Source organism: Bos grunniens, chromosome 5, assembly GCF_055505025.1.
Source record: "Bos grunniens cultivar Pamir isolate PY7600 chromosome 5, Bosgru_T2T1.0, whole genome shotgun sequence".
Classification (NCBI taxonomy): Eukaryota; Metazoa; Chordata; class Mammalia; order Artiodactyla; family Bovidae; genus Bos; species Bos grunniens.
The window spans coordinates 74,294,749-74,309,290 of record NC_141169.1 but is presented as its reverse complement, the minus strand read 5'-3'; the positions used below and the strand labels follow the sequence as shown (position 1 = coordinate 74,309,290).

At 44.8% G+C, this 14,542-nt stretch overlaps 1 non-coding gene across 1 annotated transcript; it reads left to right on the top strand.

Annotated features, from left to right (window-relative positions):
- The first annotated feature begins 1,206 nt into the window (after window positions 1–1,206).
- Window positions 1,207–1,279, top strand: TRNAR-CCU (transfer RNA arginine (anticodon CCU)). The gene has a single exon. It is a non-coding gene; the product is annotated as a tRNA-Arg (tRNA).
- The last annotated feature ends 13,263 nt before the right edge of the window (window positions 1,280–14,542 follow it).

The window sequence follows — 14,542 nt, the reverse complement described above, 5'->3', positions numbered from 1 at the left end:
TACCTCTCTCTTAGCTTATCATATTAGCTCAGATGGTGAAAAATCTGCCTGCATTTTGGGATACCTGGATTCGATCCCTGGATTGGAAAGATCCCCTGGAGAAGGGAATGGCTACCTGCTCCCAGTACTCTTGCCTGGGAAATTCCATGGACAGAGGAGTCTGGTGGGCTACAGTCCTCGGGGTTGCAAAGAGTTGGACACGACTGAGTGACTAACACTTTCTCTCCTAGCTTATCATGTAGATCAGGGTTGGCAAACTTCTGTAAAGAGCTAGACTGGAAATAGTTCCAGCTTTGCAAACCACACAGTTTTGGTTCCAGCTACTCAGCTCTGACACTATCTCTGCAGCAGCTTTGGACAAGAAGGAAATGAGTGAGCATGGCTGTGTTTCAGTGCAACTCTGTGGACACTGAAATTTTAATTTCATGTCGTTTTCATGGATCATGAATTATTATTATTTTTTTATTTTTGTCTCAACCATTTAAGTTGGAGAAGGCAATGGCACCCCACTCCAGTACTCTTGCCTGGAAAATCCCATGGACGGAGGAGCCTGGTGGGCTGCAGTCCATGGGGTCGCAAAGAGTCGGGCACGACTGAGCGACTTCACTTTCACTTTTCACTTTCATGCACTGGAGGAGGAAATGGCAACCCACTCCAGTGTTCTTGCCTGGAGAATCCCAGGGACAGAGGAGCCTGGTAGGAGGCCATCTATGGGGTCACACAGAGTTGGACACGACTGAAGTGACTTAGCTTAGCAACCATTTAAACATTTAAAAACTAGTCTTAGATCATGGGATGTATGAAAAACAGGAAAAGGGTTGTAATGGGCCCAGTTTGGAGACCCCTGATGTGGATGATTTTAGCTTCTCAGATATCATTAGTATTCCTTCTGCTTCTCCCCAGTGAAGGAGGGTTGTAGTAGGCTGAGGTTGCAGGCAAGATTCCCCCAACTCGGCATCAAGATGGAGCGGGGACTCTGGGAATACTCATACATGTATCATGTTGTATCTGCTACACCAAAAGGGTATTGTGTACTCACACACACACTGACACACACACACACACACACTTTAAAAGATTACCTTAAAAAAATCTGCTCTAATAAAGATGCTGACAGAGAGAACAGACTTGTGGACACAGCGGGGGATGGAAAGGGTGGGAGGAATTGAGAATAACATTGACATGTGTACATTACCATATGTAAATGTCCCAGTGGCCTAATGGACAAGGCACTGGCCTCCTAAGCCAGGGATTGTGGGTTCAAGTCCCACCTGGGGTGGTGTCAGGGCAGGAGAGCTTGCCCCAAATTAACTTTTGGGCTTCCCAGATGGTGCTAGTGGTAAAGAACTCACCTGCCAATGTAGGAGACATAAGAGATGCAGGTTCTATCCCTGGGTTGGGAAGATCCCCTGGAGGAGGAAATGGCAACCCACTGCAGTATTCTTGCCTGGAGAATCCCATGGACAGAGAGGCCTGGTGGCCATAGTCTATGGGGTTGCAGAGTAGGACACAAATGAGCACACACACTGCTGCCATGTGGAAAACACATAGCTAGTGAGAAGCTGCTGTACAGCACAGGGAGCTCAGTCCAGTGCTCCGGGATGACCTACAGGGGTGGGACGGAGGCAGGTTAAGAGGGAGGCTCAAGAGGGAAGGGATATATACACACACACAGAGAGCTGATTCACATGGTTGTTCAGCAGAAACCAATGCAACATTGTAAAGCAATTATACTCCAATAAATAAATAAATAAAATGAAACTACTCAGGAAAAAAAGTCTGCTGTGCTACCACCTGAATTTGACTTGGGAGGCGGCTCCCCTTTCTTCTCTTGTTTCCCTCAATCCCACTCTCCTTCACTGGCCAGCCCTGGGATTCCATTCAGAGCAATAGGTAGGGACTGATTCTAAGAGAAAAGGGTTCTGACTCAGCATTATCCGTTCAGCACCCTTTAAGGGCCCAGGGCTTGACTAGTTTATTTTTCTTATTGTCTCCATAATCAGGCCAGGAAATCAGGCTCAGTGAGGATGACCAACCAGTGAGAGCAAAGGCAACAAAAGCCACACCCCTTTTCCTCCTGGGAACTCTGAACATGGAGTTCCTCTGAGAACACATAGAACATGTGCATGCTCAGTCATGTCTGACTCTTTGCAACTCTGTGGACTGTAGCCCACCAGTATCCTCTGCCCATGGAATTTTCTAGGCAAGAATACTGGAGTGGGTTGCTATTTCCCAACCTAGGGATTGAACTCGTGTCCCTCGTGTCTCCTTTATTGGCAGGTGGATTCTTTACTGCTGAACCCCCTGGAAAGCCCAGGAGCTCTGAAGGCCTCCACAAATTCCTAGGAGAGTTGAGCACAAGAATTCATAGGATTTGTACACATAATGAGGCATACAAGTCGTAGTAAGAGTCCTGAGGTTGGAGAGGAGGTCCCTGCAGTCTATTTCTGTCACCTGTTCTGTGAGCCAGTGTCACCTGGGGCAGGTCTCCTGGCTTCTCTGGGAGTTTAAGCCATGAAATGGGATGATGTGACATCACCCACCTTAAGACCGGGAGTAGAACTTTCTCTTCTACACCATACCACCCTCTGGGTGTCAAGAACCTCAGCTGTGTTTTGAAGGGGTTTGAAAAACACAGGGCCATTGAAAAGAGGGATTTCCATGCAGGAAACTCTAGATGGGCACAGCCAAGCCTCTGGGCCTGGGCTGTTGTCCTGCTGCTGGACAGATCACAGCGCCCTGTGTATGCTGTGTGGGGAATCTGTGTGCTGTCCTTGTCTGAACAATGAGGGGTGGTTTGAGGTGCTGACTTCATCCCCTCACCACCACCCCCGCCCCCCCCACATCTCCATGCACTAGACACAGGGATAGTGTGGCGGCCGTCTCAGTGCTGCCTGGGTGTCCTCAGCGTGGTCCAGGCCCCTTGACTTTCTCCTCGGTCACTCTTCACCTCTTTCTCTTCTACTCCAAGCCCTGTGTTGCTGCTGCTGCTGCTGCTAAGTCACTTCAGTCGTGTCTGACTCCGTGCAACCCCATAGACGGCAGCCCACCAGGCCCTGCCGTCTCTGGGATTCTCCAGGCAAGAACACAGGAGTGGGTTGCCATTTCCTCCTCCAATGCATGAAAGTGAAAAGTGAAAGTGAAGTTGCTCAGTCGTGTCTGACTCTTAGCGACGCCATGGACTGCAGCCTACCAGGCTCCTCCGTCCATGGGATTTTCCAAGCAAGAGTACTGGAGTGGGGTGCCACTGCCTTCTCCAGTTTGTTAAAGGGTACTTAAACAAAGTTATTGATTTAGCTGTGCCAGGTCTTAGTTGTGGCACATAAGGTCTTCAGTCATAGCATGCAGGATCTTTAGTTGCAACATGCAGGATCTAGTTCCTTGACCAGGGATTGAACCCAGGCCTCCTGCATTGAGAATGAGGAGTTCTAGCCACTGGACCACCAGGAATGTCCGTAAAGGGTAATTTTTTAAAAGTTAAAAATACAACACTTGTACAGATATAATATGAACAAAGATTTTATTTGACTCATTAATTAATACAGGGCCGGTAAGATATTAAAACCACACACACATCTCAAACAAGAATGCTGACATGAAATTTCTCATAGAGGCAAAATTAGTTAGTATAATGCAAAATTAGTTAATATTCTATAGGGTAGCAGTTCTCAAAAGTTTCCATCTCAGGATCCCTTTACACTCTTAAAGCTTATGCAACACCTCAAGGAGCTTTTGTTTATGTGGGTTAGATCTACCAATATTTGCCATGTTAGAAATTAAAACTGAGGACATTTAAAAACACCGGAGCATACCAACAAACACTCATTCCATAAGCCATCAGAGCAATGACAGTAACATTGCAAGTCATGTAGCCCCCCAAAAGGCACCGTATGCCTGTGAGGAAATGAGAGAAAAACAGGCAAATAATATTAATATGAAAATGGTTTTGATCTAACAGACTCCCTGAAACCATCTTGGGCAACTCCCAGATGGACACAGATGATGCATGAGTGAGCTCCACTGCTATTGGGCAATGAAATGGAATGTCTGAGGTTAGATTTTCCTTATTGGGTAGAAATCAATTATATCTCTACCAGATAAAATTCATTTCCATCATCATGGACAAGGATCATTTGCATCACTATGAGTTTCCTACAACTTCTGTAAAGCTGGAAAATAGCTTTGTTGATTGAGATCTGTTTAAGGTGTTCATCCTGGTAGAAGAAGATAATCCCTTTGAGATCTACTAGGTAAAGTCCAGAACTCCACTGGCGAGACACTTGATTTTGCCTATTTCTGAGTCTTTACAAAATTTCCCCCGACATGAGGGAGCCATCCTCTGGTCTCCCAGGTGACAGGGTGTTTTGGCTCTCTGTTCTTTTTCTGGCTTGTTGTTATGGCATAAGCAGCATCACCAGCTTCCCTTGGGTCTGTCTCTTTGGTTCTAAAGAGCTTACTGAGGAAGTAAAAAGACTGCAGTAGAAAGATCATCATAATTCTAATTATTCTCCAGGCAATGCCGAAGAGAAAAAGCATGAGGATAAACATATTGACATTTGTTCCTGCTACAGCATGATTCCAGGAAAGGCCTCACTGGAGCTTGATCTTCCAGGTGGTGTGGTGTTTTCAACATGGACAGAGTTGTCAGGAGGCAGCACTAGGTGGAACTGTAAAGTCTGGGTCACTTCAGTGTGTAAGCCATCTCTACCTCGAGTCTCACCCTGATACGGACATTATTTCTTGTGCCCTCGTCACAAGGCCAAAGGGATTATCTTGGTCACTAGGCCAGGATGATGGTTTGGAACTGAAGTCTAAATCTCATAGGAGCAGATGGGGGGCATCTTGAGGACTCCAGTTGTAAACGTCTAGAAGATTGGTCTAAGGAGAAGAAGAGGCAGGGAAATCAGCAAAGATCTGGCCAGAGCAGGGCAACTTAGATAGGATGACTGGCCAGTTTTTGTGTGTACTGGGCTTGCTTTTGGCTACAAAGGATATCAGATCAGATCAGTCGCTCAGTTGTGTCCAACTCTTTGCAACCCCATGAATCGCCAGGCCTCCCTGTCCATCAACGACTCCTGGAGTTCACTGAGACTCACGTCCATCAAGTCAGTGATGCCATCCAGCCATCTCATCCTCTGTCTTCCCCTTCTCCTCCTGCCCCAAATCCCTCCCAGCATCAGAGTCTTTTCCAATGAGTCAACTCTTTGCATGAGGTGGCCAAAGTACTGGAGTTTCAGCTTTAGCATCATTCCTTCCAAAGAAATCCCAGGGCTGATCTCCTTCAGAATGGACTGGTTGGATCTCCTTGCAGTCCAAGGGACTCTCAACAGTCTTCTCCAACACCACAGTTCAAAAGCATCAATTCTTCGGCGCTCAGCCTTCTTCACAGTTCAACTCTCACATCCATACATGACCACAGGAAAAACCATAGCCTTGACTGGACGAACCTTTGTTGGCAAAGTAATGTCTCTGCTTTTGAATATGCTATCTAGGTTGGTCATAACTTTCCTTCCAAGGAGTAAGCGTCTTTTAATTTCATGGCTGCAGTCACAATCTGCAGTGATTTTGGAGCCCAGAAAAATAAAGTCTGACATTGTTTCCACTGTTTCCCCATCTATTTCCCATGAAGTGGTGGGACCGGATGCCATGATCTTCGTTTTCTGAATGTTGAGCTTTAAGCCAACTTTTTCACTCTCCACTTTCACTTTCACCAAGAGGCTTTGAGTTCCTCTTCACTTTCTGCCATAAGGGTGGTGTCATCTGCATATCTGAGGTTAGCGATATTTCTCCCGGCAACCTTGATTCCAGTTTGTGTTTCTTCCAGTCCAGCGTTTCTCATGATGTACTCTGCATATAAGTTAAATAAACAGGGTGACAATATACAGCCTGACTAACTCCTTTTCCTATTTGGAACCAGTCTGTTGTTCCATGTCCAGTTCTAACTGTTGCTTCCTGACCTGCATACAAATTTCCCAAGAGGCAGATCATGTGGTCTGGTATTCCCATCTCTTTCAGAATTTACCACAGTTTATTGTGATCCACACAGTCAAAGGCTTTGGCATAGTCAATAAAGCAGAAATAGATGTTTTTCTGGAACTCTCTTGCTTTTTCCATGATCCAGCGGATGTTGGCAATTTTATCTCTGGTTCCTCTGCCTTTTCTAAAACCAGCTTGAACATCAGGAAGTTCATGGTTCACATATTGCTGAAGCCTGGCTTGGAGAATTTTGAGCATTACTTTACTAGCATGTGAGATGAGTGCAATTGTGCGGTAGTTTGAGCATTCTTTGGCATTGCCTTTCTTTGGGATTGGAATGAAAACTGACCTTTTCCAGTCCTGTGGCCACTGCTGAGTTTTCCCAATTTGCTGGCATATTGAGTGCAGCAGTTTCACAGCATCATCTTTCAGGATTTGGAATAGCTCAACTGGAATTCCATCACCTCCACTAGCTTTGTTCGTAGTGATGGTTTCTAAGGCCCACTTGACTTCACATTCCAGGATGTCTGGCTCTAGGTCAGTGATCACACCATCGTGACAAAGGATATAAAACCCTCCATCATGACTTAAAGGATTATTTGTCAAAGAGAGCAAGCACTCCACCTTGCTTACCACGTGGCGCTACACCTTAATGCTTATCACTTCATAGCCACACAGTGGCTGCTGCATCCCCAGAAGTCTCTTAGTAGGTTAGAAGGGGAAAGAGGCAAATGAAAAAGAGATACATACAATCGCATGTGCACACATACATGTATACACACAACTTCTCTTAGAAAAGATCCCTTGGGGCTTCTGTTACTTTTCACTGGCCAGAACCATTTAAAAAACTCTCCAGGCAGATGGCAAATAGATTGTTTTAGCTTTTCAACCTTTCTAATAGAGGAAGTCAAGGAGAAATTGGTTATAAATAGCCTTTAGTAGACAACACACAGTGTCCACCCCAGCAGCCTTGCGAGAAATGTAAGAGTGGGCAGATAGGACACTCAACTCCAGGTAAGGAGCCAGGTAGGAAAAGGAAGATCCTTGGTATGGTCCATCCTGCCTGACACCCCATCCTCTGTTGATGGCCCTGCATACCTTCCCCCATGAACCTTCTTAGAGGCAAACATGACTGCTGCGTATTTTGTTTCCAATTTTATGAGTGTTGATAACTCCATGATTTTCTCATGCTTTCCTCCTGGGGCCTGCCTGTCTCACCCTCCTCTTCCACACGGTGCCCATGCCATGTGCCAGCCATGAGGAGCACCACGATAAACAAGAGCTTGGAGTACTTGCCCTCATGGAACACAGACTTCAGACTCCTTTGACTTACATACCTTGGGAAGGGGCAAGACTAAGGATGAAGCCCACTTCTGATTGGCTGTAAGCAATCTATGGAGGGCTTATCATGTCCATTTTAGAGAAAAGGAAACAGACTTGGAGACATTAAATGACTTCCTCAAGATCACAAAGCTTGAAAGTGGTGGCGGTGGGTTTGAACCTGGGTTTGCCTGACTTTAAAGTCCACGTGTTGTGTGTTGTGCTACCTTATTGTGTTGCCTTCCCTTTTCAAATGACAGTCCTACATCTATTTGTGAAGACTGTAAGGTTCCCCAAGAGTCCTTCTTCGCAGGAAATACATCTTCATTCTAATCACCCAATCCTCCCTAGGCTGTGTGTCTTCAGAGGAAAGGCTTGAGCCCTATTTCATTTCGCATCTTTGGAGTTAAACACATTGTTTAACACAAACTGAGAACCCAAGAACCCAAGAAAGTTGGGTTTGAATCCCAGCTCCATCGAGACGGTTGACTTTGGGCAATTTGCTTAACCTGTATCTGGTGAGTGATCCCCATCTAAAAAGTAAGCATCAGATGGAAACATTTCTACTCTGTCATCTGATCAGCCTCCCAAATGCTTTATTCATAAGCAGAGGGTATGAGCTTGTGAGATTTTTGTCATGGATGGCCAAGGCTCAAGCTTAGTTCTGACTTCTTGCTATGTGATTTCCCCTGACTTTCAGCTCTATAAAATGAGAACGGAATACCTGCTTCAGAGAGAATCAGAAATAACATCTGTTATAATAATGAGACTTGCTACCTATCACTGAATGCATTCCATAGGCTGAGATCTCTGCTCAGTCCCTTTCACACGTTACTGCATAAAGGCTTTCAGAAACATAGGAAGAAGTGCATCACTATTGTTCCCATTTTTCTGATGGAAAAAGAGAGGTTAAACAACTTGCCTTAGGTTACATTGACGGTCAGGTTTGATTTCAATTCATAGTTGGCTCACAGCAAGTAAGCCAGCTCACTTGCCTCATAGTTGGCTCACTCAACTCACAGTAAGAAGATTTTGCTTTTAAAAGGCTGCTATTTCAGATATGCAGATGACACCACCCTTATGGCAGAAAGTGAAGAACTAAAGAGCCTCTTGAGGAAAGTGAAAGAGGAGAGTGAAAAAGTTGGCTTAAAGCTCAACATTCAGAAAACAAAGATCATGGCATCCGGTTCCATCACTTCATGGCAAATAGATGGGGAAACAGTGGAAACAGTGAGAGACTATTTTTTTGGGCTCCAAAATCACTGCAGATGGTGACAGCAGCCATGAAATTAAAAGACACTTATTCCTTGGAAGGAAAGTTATGACCAACCTAGACAGCATATTAAAAAGCAGAGACATTACTTTGTCAACAAAGGTCCATCTAGTCAAGGCTATGGTTTTTCCAGTGGTCATGTATGGGGTGTGAGAGTTGGACTATAAAGAAAGCTGAGTGCCAAGGAATTGATGCTTTTGAACTGTGGTATTGGAGAAGATTCTTGAGAGTCCCTCGGACTGCAAGGAGTACCAACCAGGCCATCCTAAAGGAGACCAGTCCTGGGTGTTCATTGGAAGGACTGATGCTAAAGCTGAAACTCCAATCCTTTGGCCACCTGATGCGAAGAGCTGACTCATTTGAAAAGACCTTGATGCTGGGAAAGATTGAAGGCAGGAGGAGAAGGGGACGACAGAGGATGAGATGGTTAGATGGCATCACTGACTCAATGGACATGAATTTGGGTGAACTCCGGGAGTTGATGATGGACAGGGAGGCCTGGCGTGCTGTGGTTCATGGGGTCACAAAGAGTCGGACACGATTGAGTGACTGAACTGAACTGATTGATATAAAATGAAACCATGGAAATACAACGTGATGTGAAACACTAATCCAGGTGCCCAACACAGGTGAGTGAGTGCATGAATCAACAAACAAATCTGTCTTTTCCATCTTTTATCTCCTCCCCACTCATATCTAGCAGAATGCTAGACAGATGTCAGGCATGCAGTGTTTTGATAAATAACAACTAAATGAATGAATAGGCACATGCACTTTTGCATTCTTCTCTTACTGCATTTACCCTGCTAATTCATTCCACTGATACTTACTAGGTGCCTGCTGGGTACAGAATCTATTTTAGAGGAGAAGGATGAACCCAGAGTGAGGGGTAAAATAATTTCTCAGGAAGTAGTTTGTTGAACTATTAATAAGATGGAGAGACCACAGGGACTTCCCTGGTGGCCCAGTGGTTAAGACTCTCCACTTTCAATGTAGGGAGTGTGGTTTCCATCCCTGGTCAGGAAACTAAGATCTTGCATGGCACAGCCGAAAACAAACAAACAGACAGACCACAGAGGACTTTGCCTCAACAGACATCACACACTGGAATCCCAAGCCAGCTCCTGAGATCAGCTGATGCTTTTGGGAAAACAAACTAGCCACCTACCCTGTTGATCATGTCATTTGATATGCCATTTCCGTCTCCGCTGTTCTCTGGACATTTGAAAGCAGAGAGGTGCTCCCCTGTTCAGAGAGCATCTCCCTTCCTTTCTGGTAGTCTGGCCTCAGTTCGGATGATCATCTCCATCTGGTGATGCTGCAGTCAGCTCCGTGGGAGTTGACTGTGATGTTCCTCTGGGAATATTATGATCCTGAGTGGGACTGAATGGGAGGGAGAGGTGCAGTGAAGGCTGCTCTCTGACAAAGACCTTGGGACACCGTTTACTACATCACGATCCATTTGGAGACGCCTGTTTAATAAATAACACTCAAAAATTTCCCTGAGATCTTAGCCAAGTCGCTCCAACTTACCAGGCCTCAGTTTGCTCATCTTTCAAATGGGATGATAAGTCTTTCCCTAGCTTCCTATTGGTCTTCCACTCCTGCACTCAAGCTTTCTTGGCTTGGAGCCTTTGACTTCACTTTAGTGCTCTTGTCTCTTCTGTTTACACAAATGGCTCCACTCCATCCTTAAGGTCTTGGCTGAAAAGTCCCCTCCTCAGAGAGGTCTGTCTAAAGTAGTAGGCTAGCCCTCCTTAATCTCCTAGTTCCTTTCTGTCAGAGGACCCTCATTATTATATGTGTCACATTTGAAATTATTTTCATTCATTTATAAACATGTTCATTATTTATCCTCCATGAACTGTCTTATCCCTGCTGTGTCCCCAGGATGTGGCTCAGTGCCCAGAACATAGTAAACACTCAATAAATATTTGTCGGGTGAACCAATAATAGGCAGTTGGGAAATTAGATTGTTTTCAGTGCTGCCGACATCATCATTATAGAGGGTTGGAGATCTGGCTTGAGAGATAGTGGACATCTGGTACCTGAGTGCTTCCTCAGCTGCCACAGAATGACATTCTCTGCTAGTGAATCAGTGGATGTGTCTTCATTCTCTGAGCAGAAGGAGAAACAGAGATGAAACAGCACAGGCCAAGGGAATAAGTCGTGTTATCAGGAGACAGGTTCTGATGTAGCTGAGTTGCCCTCTCAATCCACGTGGAAGACTGGAATGTTTGATCGCAAGACAAGGAGATAGATTTGCTTCTAGATGGATTTGTGTGGAGGAATGGAAAGTGGGCTCAGCTGGTACAGAGGTCTGACTTGAATCTGTCTTAACTTCATCACTTAGGAGTTGTGCGATCTTAGGCAGTAGCTTACTTCCTTGAACCTCATTTTTTCATTCTTTATGAAGCTGAGGATACATTGAGTGTTAAATATAATAACAGTAGATATAAATGTGTTTGTAAAATGTCAAATATGATGCATACACAAAAGATTCCTTCCTCTCCCATTTCTTCCTCCACATCCTCCTCTTCTTCCTGCTTATCCTTCCTCCATCTCATCCACTCCCTGATTCTCATGTATTACTATCTCCTAAGTCTGGACTTTCATTATGGGAACGCAAATAGCAGATTTATGAACAGTAAAGGAGAGAAGGGATAGCAGGATTGCCTGTCTCTCAATTATCTGGCATAGAGGCGATTAAACATCAGACTGGACACCTGGATGTTATTGGATTCTCATACTATATGGCTTGGCTAGAGGATTTAAAGGGATATAGAAAAGATGGAAGTGGGAGGGTGGAGCAAATATCTTGAACTAATCTCTCCTACTCTCTGGGCCTTGTTTTCACCTTCTGTGAAGAGATGAGGGTCTACTGAGGATGGCCAAGGAGTGACTCTGCTAGGAAAGAGTCTGGGGCCATCATGGTACCCAGCAGCAAATAGTGCTGTGATGGACTAGTAATATCTGCTGAGAACCCATCAAGAGGAGTCATGGCAGAGGTGCCTTGGACTGGTCCTTCCTGGTTCAAAGTGTCTTCTTATGGTGATTCTCTAACTGCATTGTCACAGGGAATCAACTTGGAGATATATACAACCTCATAATTTTGCCTATGACAGAGGTGCAGACAGAAGTATTATAAAAAGGACCCCTGTTTTCTAAGACTTCAGCCTTAAAGTTTAAGGAGTTGCTTCCTAACAGGCTTTGATAATCCATTAGGACTCAATCACTCATGAACTTAAGTAAGCCTTTTGGGAAATGATTGAAAATTTCCACCTCAGCAGCCTCCTGGGGAAATGAATCCCATAAGTTACCTACTGCATCACCTGATGCTTCTTTGTAAATTTCTGCTAAAATCGTCCAAGCTACTGAAAAGATGGAAGTGGAAAGGTCCCAGTCTCTAATCAGGAGCTGGTGAATGTGCTCACCGTCACCTCTCGGCCTGTCCTGAATTCTGTGGATTTCCTCCCTCTGCTCTCATTTGGTACCTATCCAGGAAGAAACCTTTTGGTTTTTAAGTAACAGCCCATGGAGTGAAGATGGCTCTGATCCTTCAAAGCTTGGATTAAATGCTGTCTCCTCCAAAGGACCCAGGGGAAGACGCTGAGACCCAGGGGATGCCACAAGATAGCAATAGCCTGGGTCCCTGAATGACTAAGTAAAGCAGAGGTCCCTTCCTTTCCTGCTACTCTGCAGCTTGCACTGGACTGTTCTGGGAGTGAAAAGTCAACCTTTACTGTGGTCATCCTCATTAAGGGTTTGGGTTGTTAGTTACAGCAGTTGGCCTACCCATATGAATAAGTCATCTCCACCATCCCTCAGAATAATTAGATAGAATCTGCATAAACAGAGCTTAAAATAGATATATGTATGTTGAATCTGTCTTGGTCTGTCCCTTTTCTGATTAGAAATTTTCTCTAATTTCTCATTCATTGAGTCATTATCATTTAATACTTAGCGTATACATCAGCTATCTACCACTGCATAACAGTAGTACTATAACACTGCGATTTAAAACAACTTGAATTTGTTATGTCACAGTTTCTGTGGGTTAGAAGTCTTGAATTTGTTATGTCACAGTTTCTGTGGATTAGAAGGACATTGCTGTTCAGTCACTCAGTCGTGTCCGACTCTGAGACCCTATGGACTGAGGCACGCCTGGCTTCCCTGTCCTTGGCCATCCCCTGGAGTTTGCTCAAATTCATGTTCATTAAGCCAGTGATGCCATCCCACCATGACATGGTTGGACATGACATAGGTGTGTCTTTATGAGATTATAACTGAGGGGTTAGGGCTGGGGTCTCATCTGGTTGCTTGACTGAGGAAGGGTCTGCTTCCAACTCAGTTCTTGGCAGGTTTCAATTTTTGAGCTACGGGACTGGGAGCTTCAGTTTCACGATGGCTGTTAGTGAAGGTTGCCCTCGGCTCCTAGAGGTTGCCTGCAGTTCTTTGGTGCATGACATGCCCTAAGGTGGCTGTTTGTTTGCTCAGAAATAGGAAGAGACTAAGAGATTCCACTAAGAAGGGTGCTGTAATCCAGTGTAACTCAATCACATAATCACTTACATGTAATCATGTATATCCAAACACTCTTGCCATATTCTATGGGTTAGAAGAATTGATGCATTTGACTAATTGGTGCTGGAGAAGGCTCTTGAGAGTCCCTTGGATTGCAAGAAGATCAAACCAGTTGATCCTAAAGGTAATCAACCTGAATATTCATTAGAAGGACTGTTGCTGAAGCTGAAGCTCCAATACTTTGGCCACCTGATGCAAAGAACTGACTCACTGGAAAAGACCCTGATGATGGGAAAGATTGACAGCAAAAGGAGAAAGGGGCAGCAGAGAATAAGATGGTTAGATAGCATCACTGACTCAGTGGACATGAATTTGAGCAAACTCTGGGAGACAGAGAAGCCTGGGGTGCTGCAGTCCATGTGGTTGCAAGGTTAGACACAACTTATCTACTGAATAACAACAATAACATTGGGTAGAAGCAAGTCACAGGTTATAGGCACACTCGAGTTATTTTTTATTATTTCCCTCATAGTTTGTAATCCCTAGCTGTAGTAGGATGACAAGTCAAGTCGATCAGTCATGTCCGACTCTTTGCGACCCCATGGACTGCAGCCTACCAGGCTCCTCAGTCCATGGGATTCTCCAGGCAAGAATACTGAAGTGGGTTGCCTTTTTCTTCTCCAAGTAGAATGACAAGCCCTGAATAAATACTATGTGAGAGAATTAATGGGCGGTGGGAGCTTCATGTTTCTGGGGAACGACAGTAATTTCCTAATGTCTAGGGGGGCTAACCAATGCCCCAGCAGTTAAAGAGGTATGTCTAACTTCTATAAGTGCCGTTTGCTTCTTCTTAGCCCCTTCTAACTGAACTCATGGCCCAGTAGGGCCTAACCAGTAGCCGGAGGCTTCCCAACAGCTGTGGTATCCTGCCAGGAGGCTTGAAACAGTTAGTAATTGTCACTGGAGCCAAATGTAATGAATTAGACAGCTTGATTATTTGCATTTAATTTATCACAGTTGCATCACAAAACTGGGGCATGATGAAGGATTCTGTCAAAAAGGAAAATAGGTGTAAAGAGGTCCTTAGGCACCTATGGAGAAGGATTGGGAGGAAAATGGACTCCTCTCCATTGAGCTCCCTCTCTGTGCCAAATGCTGTCCCCACCTTCACAAGCACAGTCATTTAAATCTCACAAGTGCTCTGTGAGCTAATGTAATATATTTTTTCAAATGAGGAAATGGAAGTTCAGAGAGGTTAAGTAACTTGCTCAAGGACACACAGCTAATAAGTGGCAGGGCAGGAATATAACCTGGCTCTATTTGACTCTGGGGCACTGTGCATACCCTAGGTGGTGCCAGCATGAGTTCTCTACACTTAGCTTTATTATCCACACAAATTTATGCAACTCATCTACATAGAGATTTCACAGCAGGGGCCCATTGCTGGGA